This window comes from Lithobates pipiens, unplaced genomic scaffold, assembly GCF_037356315.1.
Source record: "Lithobates pipiens isolate NorthernLeopardFrog02 unplaced genomic scaffold, aLitPip1_a1.2 Scaffold_10, whole genome shotgun sequence".
Classification (NCBI taxonomy): domain Eukaryota; kingdom Metazoa; phylum Chordata; class Amphibia; order Anura; family Ranidae; genus Lithobates; species Lithobates pipiens.
In genome coordinates this window covers 102,197,306-102,217,788 of record NW_027507686.1, presented here as the reverse complement: position 1 = coordinate 102,217,788, position 20,483 = coordinate 102,197,306, and the positions used below count along the sequence as shown (strand labels likewise).

Here is a 20,483-nt window from a genome sequence, read left to right as displayed (position 1 = left end):
TTTTTGGGCAAAGTTGTAGGAGCAGGGGTGTTAGTCTTTGGGGACACGTGCAAGGTGACTTTTCCTGGGACGTACTGAAGAGTGGATGCCTGTGTGTTGCTGGACAAGGGGATGGAGATAACAAAAGAATATTTCCACTCTCCGGCATCACTCAACCGTGTCTCTTGAATCAACAAGGATCCATTCTGAAAACTCATGACTCTATCCCGGTAGTCAGTGATATTCCCTGCGACACCGTTACCCCAGACGAGATGATTATCACTGGGACTCCACCAATATACTTGCTTCCCCACAGTCCCTACAATGGCCACAGGTAATAAAATGGATTCCCCCTCTAGGCAGTAGACAGGATTCTTGTCAACGATCACGCTGATGAGTGGTCCAGTCTCCTCTTCCTTGGTAGTTGTGATCAGCTGGAGCAGGATAACGATCCACATCGACTTCATGGCTCTAAAAGGAAAGAAAGCAGCACATTTTAGTTGATTTCTTTGGCTCCATGGAACTGTTTCAGTTGGTTCGCATGAACCCATTTATCTTGTGTCTTTTTGCCCGCCTCTATTCTGATTTTATATACAGAAGGACTTAATTTATCAATAATAGAAAATGGACCTCTCCATTTTTGACTTAGACTGTGATCCAGGGGACGTAGTTCCAAGAACATAACTCTGTCTCCTATGGCCCAAGTGCATTCTCGAACCCCTTTGTCAAAATACGCCTTGGCTTTCTTTTGACTTTTACCCATTTGTGCTGCGGCAAATACATGGATCTCTTTTACCGCTTTTTGGGGTTTAAGGAGGTATTGGTCCATTGAAAGTCTGTCTATGGTAGGTGTATGCATCTCTAGCCAGAGATGTTCAGGGAGTCTCATCTGTCTACCTGTCAGCACTTCAAAGGGTGTCAGCCGGGTAGCATATGAGGGGGTTGCTCGGATGGCCATGGCCAGTAATGGCAGCAGATTATCCCAGTTCTTACCATTGATGTGTACAAATTTTTTTAGCATTGTCTTAATCTGCCGATTGGCTCTTTCAACCTGACCTGAAGATTCTGGGTGATATGGAATGTGAAATTTTTGCTCCACCCCTAACATCTGTAGGCAGGTTTTTACCACCTTTCCAGTAAAATGGGTCCCCTGATCTGACTCTATTGATCCTGGGAGCCCCCATCTACTGAACACCTGTTCCACTAAAATCTTAGCCGTATTTTGTGCAGTGTTACTTTTGGTTGGGAAGATCTCTGCCCATTTAGAAAATAAATCTGTGACTACGAAGATGAATCTGTTGTTTCTAGAAGTGACTGGCAAGGGTCCCATGTAATCCATTTGTAAGGCATTCCATGGCCCTTCTTTCAGTCTAATTCGTAAAGGGGCATTGATCTTCCTTGGTGCGGGGTTAACCTGTGCACAGACAATACAATTGTCACAATACTGCTTCACATCTGTCATCATGGAAGGCCACCAACCTATGTTCTTGAGCCGCTCACCTGTTTTCTCTGACCCTTGATGACCCCCAGTAGGCAGGTCATGCACTATGTAAATCATTTCATTTTGGTATTTTTCTGGAACCACCCAAGTTACTTCATCTCCATGATGTAACAATACCTTTTTATCTTCTGACAATGTGAGGTGTTTTATATATTTTGTCAAAGTATTCCCCTCAGAGAGTTCCCCAGTCTCATTTTGCAGTTTTTGCATTATTTCCTTAATGTTGTCATCCTGGCATTGTATGTCCGAAATATCCGGAACTACTATGCAGGATTTTGTGAGGGCACAAACACTGGGGCACAAGACTAGGTCCGGTAAATTTGACGGAATTTCCCAGATCTCCCCTCCCTGTGCTCCTTGTTTGGCCAAGCAATCCGCCGCCTCATTTTGTTCCCAGTATGGGGCAGTACCTGAATGACCTTTAACTTTGCACACCCATGGTTTGACTGGCAACTTTTGCACCAATGATACAATATATTTCAACAGGGATGCATGTTTAAGTGGAGACCCATCTGAGGACATGTACTGGTGGGTGTGCCAGAAGGGCAGAAATTCTGTAAGGGCATTACAGACCCACGCAGAATCTGAGTATAAAACAATTTCTTGGTCCCCTTTCATCAGTTCTAGGGCATGAGCGATTGCAGCCATCTCCGCAAATTGTGCTGATTTGACTTGACATGACCGAAAGATTGATGTTTGGGTCTTTGCTTGTGAATTGATATAGTATATTCCAAATCCTGCACGTGGAGAACCCTCCACGTAAAAACATGATCCATCTGTGAAAATTTGGCCTGCGTTTTCAGGGACTGTTTCCTTTACTGAAAAAGGTCTAAAGAATTGTTGTGCCGCTGATTGTGGGGTGATATCACATTCATGTGTTACTCCCTGGTAAAGGAGGCCATGGGCTCTAGTGGACGGATTATTTGTGTGTTGAACTTTAATGTCTCTGTCTTGAAGCAACAAAGCCCAATGGGCCAATCTGGCATTGGATACATTGCCATCCTTCACTCGGTCTGTGAGTAAAAATTTAGTGGGAGTGTGAGTTGTGTGCAGGATGACTGGGTTAAGTCCTATGATGTATGTGAAGTATTTCACTGCCCAAAACGTAACTAGGAGGTGTTTTTCACATAGAGAGTACTTCATTTCCACAGGAGATAATAATTTAGACGCATATGAAATGGGTCTCTGTTGCCCATGGATTTCCTGTGACAGAACAGCTGACATGGCTGTCTCTGATATGGCAGTCTCAATGTGAAAGGGCAGTTGGTACTCTGGGTTGGCTAATGCTGGCGCTTGCGCTAAAGCTTCTTTAAGCTCCTGCACTGCCTTGGTGTGTTGCTCAGTCCATTGCCATTGGGTATCCTTTTTCAACAAATCATACAGTGGTGCAGATTTTTGTGCAAATTCAGGGATGAAAGCCCGTGAATAATTTACCAATCCTAAAAAAGATCTCAGAGTCGGGATGCTCACTGGCAGCGGTAATTGTAGAATGGCTTTTACCTTTTCATTTGCTATCTTACGTCCGTTTGCTGTCACTGTAATGCCAAGAAAAGACACAGATTCCTTCAACAATTGTGCCTTAATGGGATTACACTTCAGTCCCGCCTTTCCTAGGATCTGCAGAAGTTCCTCCAATAGCCGCAAATGCTCTTCTTTGTCGCATGTGGCTAGCAACAAATCGTCCACGTACTGGAAAAGATTCTTTGGAGAAGAAAAATCAATTAAAATATCTCTCATGGTTGCATTAAATAACGTAGGAGAGTTATGAAATCCTTAAGGGACAGAATTGAAAGTATACTGTTTTCCCAGAAATGTAAATGCAAATTTGTATTGACATTCTTCTGACAACGGTAATGACCAAAAACCGTTTGATATGTCCAGCACTGTGAAATATTTGTGTTTGGGATTTAACATGCTCAAAACATCCGGGACAGATGCAACGGTGGGGGAGCAATTGTTTGTAATACTGTTCAATTTGCGGTAATCGATTGTTAATCTCCACGAATTGTCAGTACTTTTGCGAATCGGCCATATTGGCACATTTGTTGTTGATACACATGGTCTGATGACCTTTTGGTCAAGCAGTGACTGTATGGTTTCCTGTATGTAGCTGATAGCTTCCTTTGGAAAGGGGTATTGTTTCTGCGGAACTGGGTCTGGCCCACTGATGTGTATTACCGTATTTACCTTTCCACAGTCATGTTTGTGTTTTGCAAAGGATCCCTGATGTCTTTCTATCACAGGCTGCAGAAGCTGATGTTCTGGGTGATCTGTAATGATCTCCAGTATGTCATATTTTAAATCATTGCGTTTGATGGCTGCAATTGTGTGAGAATCAGGTATCACAATGGTGCTATTCTGATCAGTTGGAACCCCTTGCAATAGTAACAGGTTGGTCAGATCCAACATACATCCATTGGGAATTAAGAAGTCTGAACCCAGCAGGCTGGTTTCATTTGGCAAACACATTAATGCTAATGGCTGTTTTAGGGTTAACTCACCAATTTGGATTGTTAGGGGCTTGGACAAGGCAGACTCAACATTATGTCCAGCAAAGCTCTGGAGATTCAGTGGCTTTCCTGAAGATAGTGTTGAGTTTAAGGGATCTTTGTCATGCATAATTGATATCGCCGCCCCTGTGTCGATTAACATGATACATTGACGGCCCCTAATCAACGCTGACACTACAGGGCGCCCACACATATCCAGAGAAATAGGTGCTAAGATTTTGGGGCCTTGTAGTTGTCACCATTGATGACGGTCAGCCTCTGTCTGGGAAGCTACCTGTACTTCTTTTCCAGGGCCTACTTGAAAGGCCTGTAATTGTTGTCGCAACTCTGCATAAGTAGGAGCTCTTTCTGTGTCACTGACATGCTTGCCCTGTGATGGGTGGCTATGAGAGTTTTCTCTTCCTCTGCCTCTGCCTCTATAACCTGATTTCCCCCTATATCCCCTCCCCCTCCCTTGTAAACTTTTGTCCCAGTTAGGGTTGTATGGAGGATTGGCTTCTCCTGGGGCATGGGGGCCTTCTATGGTGGTAGTCCTGCATTGTACTGCAGCCACCTTCCTAAACAGCTGTTTCTCTTCTCTTTCCTTAAGCCTGTGCTGTTTATATGCTTGGATGGCATGGAATGATCTATGTATTAATCCAATCACCTCCTCATAGCTATGTTTTCTAGGGTCTATCAAATGCTCACATTTTATTCGAATAGCGGGATGGGCATTGTGTATCAGTAGGTTCTTATATTTCATGTCCTCTCTAGTGGTTTTACCATTGTTAGTGTTATATGCTGCCCACAATCTATTGGCATAAACTAAAGGGTTTTCCTCATTACTTTGTTTGATTTGATAGGCCATCATCAAACCTATAGCTGAGGGGTTTATGACTTTTTGCAATTCGGCCACGGTTACTTTGTAGCTCCCTTTGCCTTCCTTAATTTGATCTGGGAGTGCATTCCAGGTGTGGGCGTCAAGGATTAATTGTAACACCTTAACTTGGTCACTAGGATTTCGCACCCCTAAGAGCTCACACCTCTGTTGTACATTGGTTGCATGTGAAGTAATGTGTTCATTCGTTTTAATTTTGCCAATGAAATCCGCTACACTCATAAGGGTTTTTACAGGTTGAATTGGATATACATTGGAAATCACCTCATTTCCTTCACTATCAAAGCCCAAAAATGTTTGATTTCCTTCAGTAGAGGAGGAAATCTGGGTCCTACCCATGATGGGGAACTTGTCATGCTCCTCATTTGTAGATAGCTGGTCCCCATTGTCTGGTGGGTCTATGACAATGGTGCATTCTCGATTTTCCTGTGGCTCTGCGATTTCTCCCATTGCCACAGGAAATGTGGAATCGGAACCCATATCTTCCTCTCCCCAATACTCTTCATATTCCTCTGTGTCCCCAATTTCATAGGCACAAGTAGGTGCCGTAGCATTACCTTGTTCGCATCTGTTGGCCACAACCGCCTGTCCTTTAAGGATAGAAATTGTTTGTAGCAACTGTGACTCGGTTTGCGTGCAGTGTGTGTGATCTATAAATGTTCCTTTCTTAGCTTCATGTAACTGATTTTGGACTACTTTGTATGCAGTAGTTATGTGGTCCAGCTCAGTCTCAACTTTAGTTAGCATGCTTTTATATTGTACCACTTCTTTCTGGGCCAAATTTACACTTTTAACATTTTCCTCCTGTGAGGCATTAACTAATTGATTAAGGGTAGTTAATGTTTGTACCTGGTTCTGTAAAGCTATATTCTCTTTTTCCTTCTCAGAAATTGTAATATTTTTATTATAGACTATATCTTCTAATTTCTGCATTTTAGTATTCATAGCCATGCAAGCTGCATACATGCCTGCTAAGGCTAGACTTTTAAGCTTATTTTTTTTTTGGTTGTCTTAGCTTGTTCCTCAAATAACTCCTGGACATAAGTCCAAGGAGATGCTTTTAACTTGGCATCACAGGCAAATTCATTGTTCTTCTGTTTATGAGTATACGTTGCTACAAAACTTTCTAGACAGGACATGGCAGCCATTACCAATCTATACAATGCAAAATTTGTAAGCTAAATTATGTTAACTGTTCCCCTGTACTATACAGTCACTTTGAGATTACCGTATAGAAGGAGGGAAGGAAAACACCTAAAAAAAAAACATAAACAGACTCAAATAAAAATGCAGAAAATACAGTAAAAATAAAACAATATTTCAGCTCACAATAAAACCCTCTTTTATATTAGTGGGGAAACACTAATTATACTCACCATAACATTGAGCCTTCAATACAACAATTGACCCAGGGGACAATAGAACCAAGAGCTTTGAGAATGTTTACTGTAAGCCCCCAAGGATCTATAGGCTGACAATAGTAAGGTAAACGCAGCCGTGTTTACACTAGTATTTGTAACTCAATTCAGTAATACAAAAAAAAAAACAACAACAAAAACTTTTGGAAGGTCTATTGTACTATGCTCAGTGCACCTTATTTCACACTAATACACTACTAATAATCTTTCTCAAAGATTAGCTTCAGTATTCAGCAACAAGACTTCCACAGCTCTGTACTTTAACTGACAACAATGAGAATATTACTGCTTGTAAAATTCCACCGTAAAAACAAACAAACTACTTTCTTAAAGCTATGTTATGCATTTAGTGGATAGACCATTTAAATTAAAACAAACATTTGTTGAACCTTTTTAACAAAACCAAGACCACACTCAATTGGCGTCTTTTCAATAAAATAAATGTACTCACCATGCAGGACTCTCAAGCAATTGTTAGAGACAGCAATGAAGCTTGGTGAGCACCAAAGAATGCAATAATAAAAAAAAAATTAATAACACTTTTCCCGCAAAGTTACTTCCTCCCCCTTACATCGACCGGTATATAAAGGTACATCCAAAGAACTTTTTCAATTATAATTTTGGGATATTAATGAAATTTTTTTTTTTTTAAAAATAAAAAATTAATAATAATAAAAAAAAAATAATAAAAAAAAAATCCAAAACATAAAAAAAACAATAATAATAACTTGTGGTGTATATTCTCTCCTTAGAGTTAATCTAATACCCACTTAATAATAAAAAAAAAACATATAATAATAAAAAAAAAATCATTTACCTATATTTTTCCCTATATAGATTGGATAAGCTGACTCAGCTTAAATTCCCCCTAATAACCTTTTTATCTAGATAGATTGAATAAGCGGACTCAGCTTAAATTCCCTTAATCAGCTTAATCTCTAATAAACAAATTGTGGTATTATATTAAATACTTTCAGTCCTGTACTCAACTTCGTGGTCGCCACTGTTAACCTTTAAAATCTATATTTCTGATTTATTAATCAGAAGATATGATATGGGTTGAAAAGAGAATTCTTATTGACAAAGGAAAGAAAGTTTTAACATAACACCATTTATTAGAGTAAGTTACAGGTCTATCTAATACACAGAAAATATCTATAGTCTAAGTGAGGGAGTAAAATATTAGGTTAAAATACAACAAGAGTACAATACATTCATTACAATACAAAACAAGACATATGACAAGCAGGTATACCTTTTAAGTGCTGGGAGATGATCTGATAATTTACCTAATCTCTGGTCAGTCTCATCTGCCATTATCCTGGGTTTGGGGTCCCCTTAAGAAGGGCCATTTCTCATTGACTTGCATAGGACCACCCTGATTGGTTAGCCCTCTCCTCCCCTGGGCGTATTTCTTGCAAGATTGGTCCATTTTCTCATAACTTAATTTCCCCTCAATAGCACCTCCTCTTTTGGGTTTAATTGGTTAGTGATAATTAGTCTGAAGCCCACTTAATTAAAGAGGAAGTTTGCTCTTGAATAGGACACTTAACTATGCATAGTCCTAGCCGGGGTAAATTGTCCATTCCTGAACAGATCAAAGAAATATTTTTAGCATATCAACCACCCTTTGAAATGGATAAATGGTTGATTAGCACGGAAGAATACACAAGCCTTTATCTAGCAAATGAATTCGGCTCCGTACTGACTACACACCCAAATGGTATCTGTTCCTGGGTTTTGACTATCACATTAGGTAAACAGCAGGACATCTCCCTCACACCCACACTTAGCATACCTGTAAGACAAAGGTATTTTTAATTGAATTATATATGCTGACCAGAAGTCTGTTCCTGTAAATCAAACCATATGGGCAGGTTAAGCTAAAACTATTATAAACCTTCTTTATTTCTTATCCTAATATATACATCTATAATACAAATATTCCCAGTTGCTAATGGAGATTACTCATAAACTCCTCATAAGGCAACACATCACACAGGAAGAGGATGAGGAGGAGGAAGAGGAGGAGGAGGATGATTGTGTCAGCATGGAGGTGGAGGCTGGCACTCAGCATCAGCAGCAGCAGCAGCAGTCTTGTAGGGATGATTTACAGTCCCAAGAAACACGTGGACTTGTAGGTGGCTGGGAGGAGGTAGCTGCGGATCATGTTGTCCTTAGTGACCCAGAGGACTCCGGACCGAATGCCTCAGCTAACCTACGCTGCATGGCCTCCCTGATCCTGCAAAGCCTGCGGAAGGATCCTCGTATTCTTCGGATCAAGGAGAGGGACCATTACTGGCTGGCCACTCTCCTTGATCCACGGTACGAGGGTAAGGTTGCCGACCTTATCTTGCCATCGCAGAGGGAGCAGAGGATGAGACATCTCCGGGAGGCCTTGCAGAAAGGTCTGTGCAACGCGTTCCCAGAAACTGGGAGGTTACAAACTCCTGGTCCTGGACAACGTGTTGCTGAGGCATCGGTCAGAAGGAGCGGTGGAGAAGGTGGCCGTCTGACTGATGCTTTCAAACAATTTTTTAGTCCGCAGCCCCAAGGTATGATCGGTTCCAGCAACCATCGCCAGCGTCTGATTTACATGGTGCAGGAATACCTAGGGGCAAGGTCAGACTTGGACACCTTTCCCACCGAAAATCCTCTGGCTTACTGGGTCTTGAGGATGGATCACTGGCCAGAGCTTGCACAGTATGCAATTGAGCTACTGGCCTGTCCTGCATCTAGCGTTCTTTCGGAACGCACCTTCAGTGCTGTTGGTGGCTTTGTTACCAATCACAGGGTGCGCCTGTCCACCGAATCAGTTGATCAACTGACCTTCATCAAGATGAATCAGTCTTGGATCACCCACAGCTACCAAGCACCTGAAGCTGATGTAACCGAATAATTTTTTTTGAAATATCACATCCCTTCAAGACTGCCTATGCTGATGCTGAGTGACTGTCCTGTTATGTTGATTGTCTATCCTCTTCCTCCTCCGCTGATATGTTGGAAGAACATTTCTGGTTCTGGGTGATGCCATCAGCCCAATTTTTCTGCGCCTGTTTAACAGGGGCGTTTAATTACAATTTTTGATGCAATGCTTTGCAGCAGGCCTAATTCCTGCACTAAAACTAGAGTATATGCGAGAGGTTGCAGTGTCGTGGCACCAGCACCAGTGCCTAAGGCCCAATTTTTCTGCCCCTGTTTAACAGGGACATGTAATTACAATTCTTGATATAATATTTCACAGGTGGGCCCATTCCTGTGCCCACCCAGAGTAACTGTGAGCACTTATAGTGTTGTGGCACCAGCACCACAACCACCAAAGGTCAATTTTTCTACCACTGTTCAACAATGGCATGTAATTACAATTCTTGATATAATCGTTCACAGCAGGGCGCTCCAGCGCTCACCAAGAGTCACTTTGAGGGCTTACAATGTTGTGGCAAAACCAACACCTTACATCAAATTTACCCCCAGATATCAGAGACATGTTGGAGATGTCATGGAGCAGAGGGAACACTACTACATATATTTTGGGAATGTCCAAAAATTAGAGTGTTCTGGGAGATGGTAGCCGATACTATTGTAAGGATTATAGGAATTGACCTGGGAGATAAACCGGCAACTTTTCTGTTGCTGGATATCCCAATGGCAATAGAAAGATTCAAAAATTCTTTGCTGAAACACTTATTGATAGCAGCAAGGGCATGTATTCCGGTTCTGTGGAAAAAAAAGCAGCCCTCCAGCTAGAGCACAGTGGTTTCAGAGAATTGCAGAAATCCGACAAATGGTAAATTTAACAATGACAATGAGAGATCAAGATAAGAAATATCAGAAGATTTGGGCTCCATATCTAAATTATAAAGTAACATTTGAAATATGATAGAGCAGGCGGGTTGTGGGGGGGGGGGGGGGGGAGTGAGGGGGGGGGGATTATAGTGAAAACTCCGTTTTTTTTATTTTTTTAGTTTGTATATTTATTTATTTATTTTTCTGGGAGGGAAGGGTGAGGGATGGGGGAGGATGACGTGGAATTGAGGTATGGATTGAAATATTATAAGACTGTTATAGCTGTTAAAGAAGTTGTAGATATATAACGAAATGTAATGTGAAATCTATGGAAAGAAAAGATGAAAAAATAAAGAATTTATAAAAAAAAAAAAACAACACCTTGTTCCGCCATTTCTGCAGAGCAAATAGGGCAGGCCCCTACTTTCAAAGATCCAACTTACAAACATCTCCTACTTGCAAACGGAAGGAGACAACAGCAAGTGAAATGAAAAAAGACGGACGGCAAAACAAATAATGCAGGGGTGATAACCCTTCCCTATGTTTTCCAAAAAGCTTAAAAATAGTTTTTTTGACTGGAGCTACACTTTAAAAATGTACCAGTTGAAAATTACAAACAGATTCAACTTAACACAACAAACCTACACAGTCCCTGTCTTGTTTGCACCGCCTGTATCCTGCTGTTCTGAGTATATAGGGCCTGGGGGCCACACATATTTCCTTTTTTTAATATGGGTACGGGGTTTCCCTTAATATGCGTACAAGACCCAAAGGGGCTGGTAATGGGCAGGGAGGGCTACCCCTGCCATTTTTCTCAATGATTTTCAACCATATTGCAGGAACCAGATATAACATTAAAACCGCAAGCAATTTTAAATGACGTTATTTCTGTTAAATGTCATTTTGTGCAGGGACTGTTCTAAACACGGGAAACACGTGGCACTTCACAGGCATACTACAGACACCACCCAGGCACGATATTTAAAGGAATATTTCACTTTTTTTTTCACTTTAATCGTCATTAAAATCAGTGCTCCAGCCAAAACGGCCGTTTTTAAAACTTTTTTTTGCATTGACCCATGTCCCCTGGGGCAGGAGCCAGGTCCCCAAACCCTTTTTAGGACAGTATCTTGCATATTAGCCGTTAAAATTAGCACTTTTAATTTTGAACGTTCGAGTCCCATAGACTTCAATGGGGTTCTAACGTTCGTACGAATTTGGGGTCCGTTCGAAAGTTCTGGTGCGAACCGAACTGGGGGGTGTTCGGCTCATCCCTATTAGACACCATCAAAGCTGCATAAATGTTTCCCCTCTTCCTCGAACATATGCTGGAGGTGTGGAGAAGAAGAGGGCACGTTGCTCCACATTTTTTGGTCCTGCCCCAGCTTGGTGGACTTCTGGACAGAGATCCGATGCATAACACAAAAAATCACAGACTTCTCCATCCCGGAAGAGGCTGCATTCTTTCTCTTGCACCATTCACAGATTCCCATTAAGAAGTACAAAAAAAATCAATTTTACGGTATGTGATAAATGCGTCGAAATCCTGCATCCCTCTCTATTGGAAAAAATGTTCCCCCCCTTTCATTACTCACTGGCTTAGGAAAATAGAGGACATTAAAAAAAATGGAGGACTTGATCCTCACATCACAAGGTAAACAAGAATTTTTTAAACAAACCTGGGACATCTGGAATACCTTTATATTCTCGCTGGAAGGATGTCGCCTGCTATCACCTTAGTGCTCTGAGCTTTCCTTGACTGGCCCCTTGGACAGTGGCTGCCATCGTGTCTCGTCCCCTCTTCTCCTTTCCTGATCTTTCACCCCTTTTCTTTTCTGCCTTCCTCCCCTATCTCTCACCCCCTCCACCCCCTCTCTCTTTTGGAAAAAGTGGAAAATTGGTAATGACGGCCCCACACCCCCCTCTGGATGGATTATGCCGGAGGGACCTGGGGTTTGTGTGACCTTGGATCTTGGTACAGTACTTTATCCGTGCCTCGAATCATTGTGATTGATGGAAGGCAGACTCACAGTTGCGAATATACCTGTATCAAGTACTGTTCAGCTGCTTTTTGCTCTGTATTTCTCTGTTGCATTATGTACTCGGGGGACCGTCTTCCCCTGTTTGGAGAAAAAATTATATTTGAAAAAAAAAAGAAGCCTACGACACCTGGTATTCCCAGGCGGTCTCCCATCCAGGCATTAACCAGGCCCGACCCTGCTTAGCCTCTGAGATCAGATGAGATTGGGCTCTTTCAGGGTGATGTGGCCGTAGGAGATTTCTTCAGGCACTCTCAACTTGACTAACGCCAAGATGGTCACCTTGGGAAACAAACAAAAAAACAAGTCAACGCCAACAACATAAGAAGAAGTCTACAGCACCTAGTATTCCCAGGTGGTCTCCCATCCAGGTATTAACAAGGCCCGACCCTGTTTAGTCTCTGAGATCAGATGAGATCTGGTGCTTTCAGGGTTATGTGGCCATAGGCGAGCTCTTCAGGCACTCTCAACCCTCTTGACAAACACCAAGATGGTCACCTTGGTAAACAAACAAATAAAAAAGCAAGTCAACGCCAACAACATAAAAAGAAGCCTACAGCACCTAGTATTCCCAGGTGATCTCCAATCCAGGTACTAGCAAGGCCCGACCCTGTTTAGCCTCTGAGATCAGAGGAGATCGGGCGCTTTCAGGGTTATGTGCCCATAGGCAATCTCTTTGGGCACTCTCAACCCTCTTAATGCCAAGATAGTCACCTTGGGAAACAAGCGAAAAAAAAAAAACGAATCAACGCGAAAAAAAACAGGTCAATGTCAACAACATAAAAAGAAGAATATGGCACCTGGTATTCCAACGCCATCTCCCATCCAGGTACTAACTAGGCCCAACCCTTCTTAGCCTCAGAGAAGAGAAGAGATAGGGCTCTTTCAGGGTGATGCTGCTGTAAGCGATCTCTTTGGGCTCTCTCAACCCTCTTGACAAATGCCAAGATGATCACCTTGGGAAACAACCGAAAAAAAAAACGAATCAACGCCAACAACATAAAAAGAAGCCTACAATAACTGGTATTCCCAGGTGGTCTCCCATCCAGGTACTAACCAGGCCCGACATTGTTTAGCCTCCGAGATCAGACGAGATTGGGCGCTTTCAGGGTTATGTGCCCATAGGCAATCTCTTTGGGCACTCTCAACCCTCTTGACAAATGCCAAGATGGTCACCTTGGGAAACAAGCAAAAAAAACAGGTCAATGTCAACAACATAAAAAGAAGAATACGGCACCTGGTATTCCAACGCCATCTCCCATCCAGGTACTAACTAGGCCCAACCCTTCTTAGCCTCAGAGAAGAGAAGAGATAGGGCTCTTTCAGGGTGATGCTGCTGTAAGCGATCTCTTTGGGCACTCTCAACCCTCTTGACAAATGCCAAGATGGTCACCTTGGGAAACAAGCGAAAAAAAAAAACGAATCAACGCCAACAACATAAAAAGAAGCCTACAATAACTGGTATTCCCAGGTGGTCTCCCATCCAGGTACTAACCAGGCCCGACTCTTCTTAGCCTCCAAGATCAGACGAAATTGGGTGCTTTCAGAGTGATGTGGCCATAGGCACTCTCAACCCTCTCGACAAACACCAAGATGGTCACCTTGGGAAAGAAGCGAGAAAAAAAACAGGTCAACGCCAACAACATAAAAAGAAGTCTACGGCACCTGGTATTCCCAGGCGGTCTCCCATCCAGGTACTAACAAGGCCCGACGCTTCTTAGCCTCCAACATCAAACGAGATTGGGTGCTTTCAGAGTGATGTGCCCATAGGCAATCTCTTCAGGCACTTTCAACCCTCTTGACAAACGCCAAGATGGTCACCTTGGGAAACAAGCAAAAATAAAAAAATAAGTCGGAAGCTAGAGACATTACGGCCCGAGTCCTCAATTTAATCCATGCGGCGCATGTACAGGGAAGGCCCTTGCTTATGTTGTCAACGGACGCGGAGAAGGCCTTTGACAGGGTGGCCTGGCACTTTTATGCAGGCCACCCTGGAACATATAGGTCTTGGCCCCAACATGATGAGCTGGGTAATGTCGCTTTACTCCACGCCGTCGGCAGCGGTACGGGTGAACGAGTGGTGCTCGGACTCTTTCCCTATCACTAATGGGACGAGGCAGGGGTGCCCTCTGTCTCCCCTAATTTTTATTCTGACACTGGAACCACTTATGTGTCACGTTCGGAATGACCCGAATATTACTGGCATATCCAAACCCTCGGCACACCACAAAATTGCGGCGTACGCTGATGATCTAATTTTTTTCGTCTCCAATCCACACATTTCGCTTCCCAATATACTCGCGGCTCTCCAGCGATACGGCAGCCTATCAAACTATAAAATCAATTGCGCCAAGTCGGCTGTATTGAATATATCGGTCCCGGATGGTGAGGCCAAGAGGCTACGCTCTGCTTTTCCATTCTACTGGGCTGAAAAATCTGTACGTTACCTGGGCGTTGACATCGCAGCGGATTTGGCGCAATTGTACCCGCTTAATTTTGTCCCTCTCCTGAATAGACTGAAATCTGATTTGGGAAACTGGCATGCTTTAACACTGACCTGGTTCGGGTGCTGTAATGCATTCAAAATGACGGCCCTCCCACGGATCTTATACTTGTTCCAGACATTACCGATCCGGTTACCCTCAATTTTTTTCAGACAACTGCAGATGCTGCTCCGGGACTTTATTTGGGCGCGCAAACTGCCCAGAGCCCGTTTGCAATTGCTTGCCAGACCAAAGGACAAGGGGGGTCTGGGTCTCCCAGTTCTGAGACAATACTACAGAGCGACTCTGCTAGCGAGAGTCATTGATTGGCATTGTAATGGCCCACACAAACAGTGGGTGGAGATGGAGATTGAGGATGGATCCAGTCCCCTATTGACCTCCCCATGGCTCCTGTCCTCCCTACCAAAAGACCTCAGAGATCAACCCGTAGTGGGAGCTACGTTGGCTGTTGTGCGGAGGTTGTTCCGCTGCACACACATTGCTCCCCTGCCGTCACCAATGACTCCGGTTATAGGTAATCCAGACTTCCCACCGGGATTTACCAACAAGAAACTGCGACAGTTGACAGTGGTGGGGAAACAGCGTCTGGGAGAGGTGTGGCCCTCGGGAGGGCTCCCGACCACGCAAACTGTCTCTGAGCTTTCTATTCCAACGCCATCTCCCATCCAGGTACTAACTAGGCCCAACCCTTCTTAGCCTCAGAGAAGAGAAGAGATAGGGCTCTTTCAGGGTGATGCTGCTGTAAGCGATCTCTTTGGGCTCTCTCAACCCTCTTGACAAATGCCAAGATGGTCACCTTGGGAAACAAGCGAAAAAAAAAAACGAATCAACGCCAACAACATAAAAAGAAGCCTACAATAACTGGTATTCCCAGGTGGTCTCCCATCCAGGTACTAACCAGGCCCGACACTGTTTAGCCTCCGAGATCAGACGAGATTGGGCGCTTTCAGGGTTATGTGCCCATAGGCAATCTCTTTGGGCACTCTCAACCCTCTTGACAAATGCCAAAATGGTCACCTTGGGAAACAAGCAAAAAAAACAGGTCAATGTCAACAACATAAAAAGAAGAATACGGCACCTGGTATTCCAACGCCATCTCCCATCCAGGTACTAACTAGGCCCAACCCTTCTTAGCCTCAGAGAAGAGAAGAGATAGGGCTCTTTCAGGGTGATGCTGCTGTAAGCGATCTCTTTGGGCACTCTCAACCCTCTTGACAAATGCCAAGATGGTCACCTTGGGAAACAAGCAAAAAAAAAAAACGAATCAACGCCAACAACATAAAAAGAAGCCTACAATAACTGGTATTCCCAGGTGGTCTCCCATCCAGGTACTAACCAGGCCCGACTCTTCTTAGCCTCCAAGATCAGACGAGATTGGGTGCTTTCAGAGTGATGTGGCCATAGGCAATCTCTTCAGGCACTCTCAACCCTCTCGACAAACACCAAGATGGTCACCTTGGGAAAGAAGCGAGAAAAAAAACAGGTCAACGCCAACAACATAAAAAGAAGTCTACGGCACCTGGTATTCCCAGGCGGTCTCCCATCCAGGTACTAACAAGGCCCGACGCTTCTTAGCCTCCAACATCAAACAAGATCGGGTGCTTTCAGAGTGATGTGCCCATAGGCAATCTCTTCAGGCACTTTCAACCCTCTTGACAAACGCCAAGATGGTCACCTTGGGAAACAAGCAAAAAAAATAAAAATAAGTCGGAAGCTAGAGACAATACGGCCCGAGTCCTCAATTTAATCCATGCGGCGCATGTACAGGGAAGGCCCTTGCTTATGTTGTCAACGGACGCGGAGAAGGCCTTTGACAGGGTGGCCTGGCACTTTTATGCAGGCCACCCTGGAACATATAGGTCTTGGCCCCAACATGATGAGCTGGGTAATGTCGCTTTACTCCACGCCGTCGGCAGCGGTACGGGTGAACGAGTGGTGCTCGGACTCTTTCCCTATCACTAATGGAACGAGGCAGGGGTGCCCTCTGTCTCCCCTAATTTTTATTCTGACACTGGAACCACTTATGTGTCACGTTCGGAATGACCCGAATATTACTGGCATATCCAAACCCTCGGCACACCACAAAATTGCGGCGTACGCTGATGATCTAATTTTTTTTGTCTCCAATCCACACATTTCGCTTCCCAATATACTCGCGGCTCTCCAGCGATACGGCAGCCTATCAAACTATAAAATCAATTGGGCCAAGTCGGCTGTATTGAATATATCGGTCCCGGATGGTGAGGCCAAGAGGCTACGCTCCACTTTTCCATTCTACTGGGCTGAAAAATCTGTACGTTACCTGGGCGTTGACATCGCAGCGGATTTGGCGCAATTGTACCCGCTTAATCTTGTCCCTCTCCTGAATAGACTGAAATCTGATTTGGGAAACTGGCATGCTTTAACACTGACCTGGTTCGGGTGCTGTAATGCATTCAAAATGACGGCCCTCCCGTGGATCTTATACTTGTTCCAGACATTACCGATCCGGTTACCCTCAATTTTTTTCAGACAACTGCAGATGCTGCTCCGGGACTTTATTTGGGCGCGCAAACTGCCCAGAGCCCGTTTGCAATTGCTTGCCAGACCAAAGGACAAGGGGGGTCTGGGTCTCCCAGTTCTGAGACAATACTACAGAGCGACTCTGCTAGCGAGAGTCTTTGATTGGCATTGTAATGGCCCACACAAACAGTGGGTGGAGATGGAGATTGAGGATGGATCCAGTCCCCTATTGACCTCCCCATGGCTCCTGTCCTCCCTACCAAAAGACCTCAGAGATCAACCCGTAGTGGGAGCTACGTTGGCTGTTGTGCGGAGGTTGTTCCGCTGCACACACATTGCTCCCCTGCCGTCACCAATGACTCCGGTTATAGGTAATCCAGACTTCCCACCGGGATTTACCAACAAGAAACTGCGACAGTTGACAGTGGTGGGGAAACAGCGTCTGGGAGAGGTGTGGCCCTCGGGAGGGCTCCCGACCACGCAAACTGTCGCCAAGCTTTCTGACCCTCCGCTTGACTTGATTAGTGCTTATCAACTTCGTCACTTTCTTCCTGCCATACAAAGGGCCCCCTACACTCCTAGAGACCTGACGCCCTATGAATCCATCTGTCACAAAAGGAAACCTTTGTGACACACCCTCTCCCTCCTGTGAGTAGTCAGGAGGAGGAGTCGACCCCCACCATTTATCCACAAATGGGAGAGGGACTTAGGCATCACATTTACCCCACAACAGGTAAGGAAGATCCTGACCTTAGTACATAAAGCTTCCATCGCAAACCAATATCAAGAATCAGGATACAAGATAGTCTCACGCTGTTATAGAGTCCCATACCTTCTGAATAAAATGAATAGATCGATCCCGGATGTTTGTTGGAGGTGGAATTCAGATACGGGGACCATGGGACACATTTTCTGGGCATGCCCGGCCTTGAGGAACTTTTAGGTGGAGGTGACCGGGACGATAAAGACTCTCACAAATGTAGATATCGCAGACAACCCAGCAGAATGCCTTCCACACTTGACCGAACAGCCTGTTCGAAAATACAAAAAAACCCTCACGATGCAACTCCTGAACGCCGCCCGGGCCTGCATTCCCGCACTGTGGAGGCAGCCTCAGCCCCCATCCAAGGTGCTGCGGTATTCCAAAGTCAATCATATTCTCCGGATGGAAGAATTGACCGCCACCCTTCACAACACTGAAGAGGCATTAAGGCCGCGTACACACGGGCGGATTGTCTGCCCAACTTAGTCCGCTGAACCGTGTTTCAGCAGACAATCCGCTCGTGTGTGGGCTTCAGCGGACAGTCTGACGGACTTAGTCTTTCGGAATTTCCGTAATTTTGTCCGTCCAAACTTGGTTTTGTCCGTCCAAACTTGGTTTCAGCGGACAGTCCGCTCGTGTGTATGCAAGTTGGACGGACTAAGTATGGCGCATGCTCAGAAAGGATTTACACGGCCGAAGGTTGCATTGCAGTGTATTGGACGTCGTTTTTCTACTCCCGTCGTACGTGCTGTACACGTCATCGCGCAAGCTTTCAGCGGACTGTCTGTTCATCGTGTGTGGTCAAGTCCGTTCATTCAAAAGTTGAACGGACTGTCTGTCGGATTGTCTGACGAACTTAGTTGGGCAGACAATCCACCCGTGTGTACGCGGCCTTAGTGTTACATGGAGGCCCTGGAGGTATTTTTCTGGTACTCGAGACTACATTCGGGAGGTGAGCAGCTCCCCTGTCCCAGAAAACGACTGAACATCTAACGTTTACCTACGTAGGCCATGTCTGCCCTGGGTGGCATTCCCCCCCTCCTTTTTTGTCTTTATTTTTCTTTTTTTCCCCGACGCCAACCCCCCTCCTCTCTCTCCGTCTTTGCACTCTCTTCTCCCCCCGTCCTCCCTTTTGACTATGCCTTGTCTCCTTACTAGCCTTCGGGACCCAGAAGAACCCCAGGGTTCTGGACACGACCGGCTCATATTTTTCTCTGGTTCACATAGGTCATGATAAGCTGGCTCGCTGTGGTCCCAGTTGTGCTCCATGATTACATTTGTCCGAACGGAGCTGCACTAGTTATACTGTACTACATGTCGGAGGTGGGGTTTCTCTCTTTTCTGCATGAAACTGTAGGACTCCCCTCTGAGAACCCAGAGTTATTTGGCTGCCTATTTTTTGTTACCATGTAATTGTGACCCTGGGTCATGCTGTATGGTTGACTGTTATATTTATGTTGTTCTACTTATACTTAATAAAAGAATAAAAAAAAAAAATCAATGCCAACAACTTAAAAAAAAAGCCTATGGCATCGAGAAATCCCAGGCGGTCTCCCATCCAGGTACTAACCAGGTCCCAAACCTGCTTAGCCTCTGAGATCAAATGAGATTGGGCTCTTTCAGGGTGATGCGGCCATAGTAGATTTTTTCAGGCACGCTCAACCCTCTTGACAAACACCAAGATGGTCACCTTGGGAAACAAACAAAAAAAACAAGTCAACGCCAACAACATAAAAAGAAGCCTGCGGCATCTGGAAAACGCAGGCGGTCTCCCATCCAGGTACAAACCAGGCCCAACCCTGCTTAGTCTCTGGGACCAAACGAGATTTGGCGCTTTCAGGGTGTTGTTGATGAACGCCAAGATGGTCACCATGGGAAACAAGCGAAAATAAACAGGTCAAAGCCAACAACATAAAAAGAAGCCTACGGCACCTGGTATTCACAGATGGTCTCCCATACAGGTATTAACCAGGCCGTACACTGCTAGGCCTCCGAGATCAGATGAGATTGTGCACTTTCAGGGTGTTGTGCCCGTAGGCAATTTCTTTGTGCACTCTCAACCCTCTTGACAAATGCCAAGATGGTCACCTTGGGAAACAACGGAAAAAAAAACAGGTCAACGCCGACAACATAATGAGAAGCCTACGGCACCTGGTATTCCTAGGCTGTCTCCCATCCAGGTACTAACCAGGCCCATAGCTGCTTAGCCTCCGAGATCAGATGAGATTGGGCTCTTTCAGGGTGATTTGGCCGTAGGCACTCTCCTTGGGCACTCTGAAGCCTCTTGACAATGGCCAAGATGGTCACCTTGGGAAACAAGCTAAAAAAAACAGGTCAAAGCCAACAACATAAAAAGAAGCCTACGGCATCCGGTATTCCCAGGCGATCTCCCAGTTAAGACACTAACCAGGCCAGATCCTTCTATGGCACCTGGTCTTCCCAGGCAGTCTCCCATCCAGGTACTAACCAGGCCTGATGCTGCTTAGCCTCTGAAATCAGACGAGATCGGGTGCTTTCAGGGTGATGTGGCCGTAAGCGTTCTCTTCAAGACACGCCCAACCCTTTTGACAAACGCCAAGATGGTCGCCTTGAGAAACAAGCGAA

At 44.8% G+C, this 20,483-nt stretch overlaps 10 pseudogenes; all 10 read right to left on the bottom strand.

Moving 5' to 3' along the window:
* Positions 1–12,228: 12,228 nt before the first annotated feature.
* Positions 12,229–12,347, bottom strand: LOC143942667 (5S ribosomal RNA; annotated as a pseudogene).
* A 93-nt stretch (positions 12,348–12,440) lies between these two features.
* Positions 12,441–12,559, bottom strand: LOC143943266 (5S ribosomal RNA; annotated as a pseudogene).
* A 101-nt stretch (positions 12,560–12,660) lies between these two features.
* On the bottom strand, positions 12,661–12,779 carry LOC143953339 (5S ribosomal RNA; annotated as a pseudogene).
* A 339-nt stretch (positions 12,780–13,118) lies between these two features.
* Positions 13,119–13,237, bottom strand: LOC143952920 (5S ribosomal RNA; annotated as a pseudogene).
* Positions 13,238–13,556: 319 nt separating this feature from the next.
* Positions 13,557–13,675, bottom strand: LOC143954298 (5S ribosomal RNA; annotated as a pseudogene).
* An 88-nt stretch (positions 13,676–13,763) lies between these two features.
* On the bottom strand, positions 13,764–13,882 carry LOC143945613 (5S ribosomal RNA; annotated as a pseudogene).
* Positions 13,883–15,463: 1,581 nt separating this feature from the next.
* LOC143947613 (5S ribosomal RNA) lies at positions 15,464–15,582 on the bottom strand (annotated as a pseudogene).
* Positions 15,583–15,901: 319 nt separating this feature from the next.
* On the bottom strand, positions 15,902–16,020 carry LOC143944776 (5S ribosomal RNA; annotated as a pseudogene).
* Positions 16,021–16,121: 101 nt separating this feature from the next.
* LOC143952754 (5S ribosomal RNA) lies at positions 16,122–16,240 on the bottom strand (annotated as a pseudogene).
* Positions 16,241–20,018: 3,778 nt separating this feature from the next.
* Positions 20,019–20,137, bottom strand: LOC143943314 (5S ribosomal RNA; annotated as a pseudogene).
* Between the last annotated feature and the right edge of the window lie 346 nt (positions 20,138–20,483).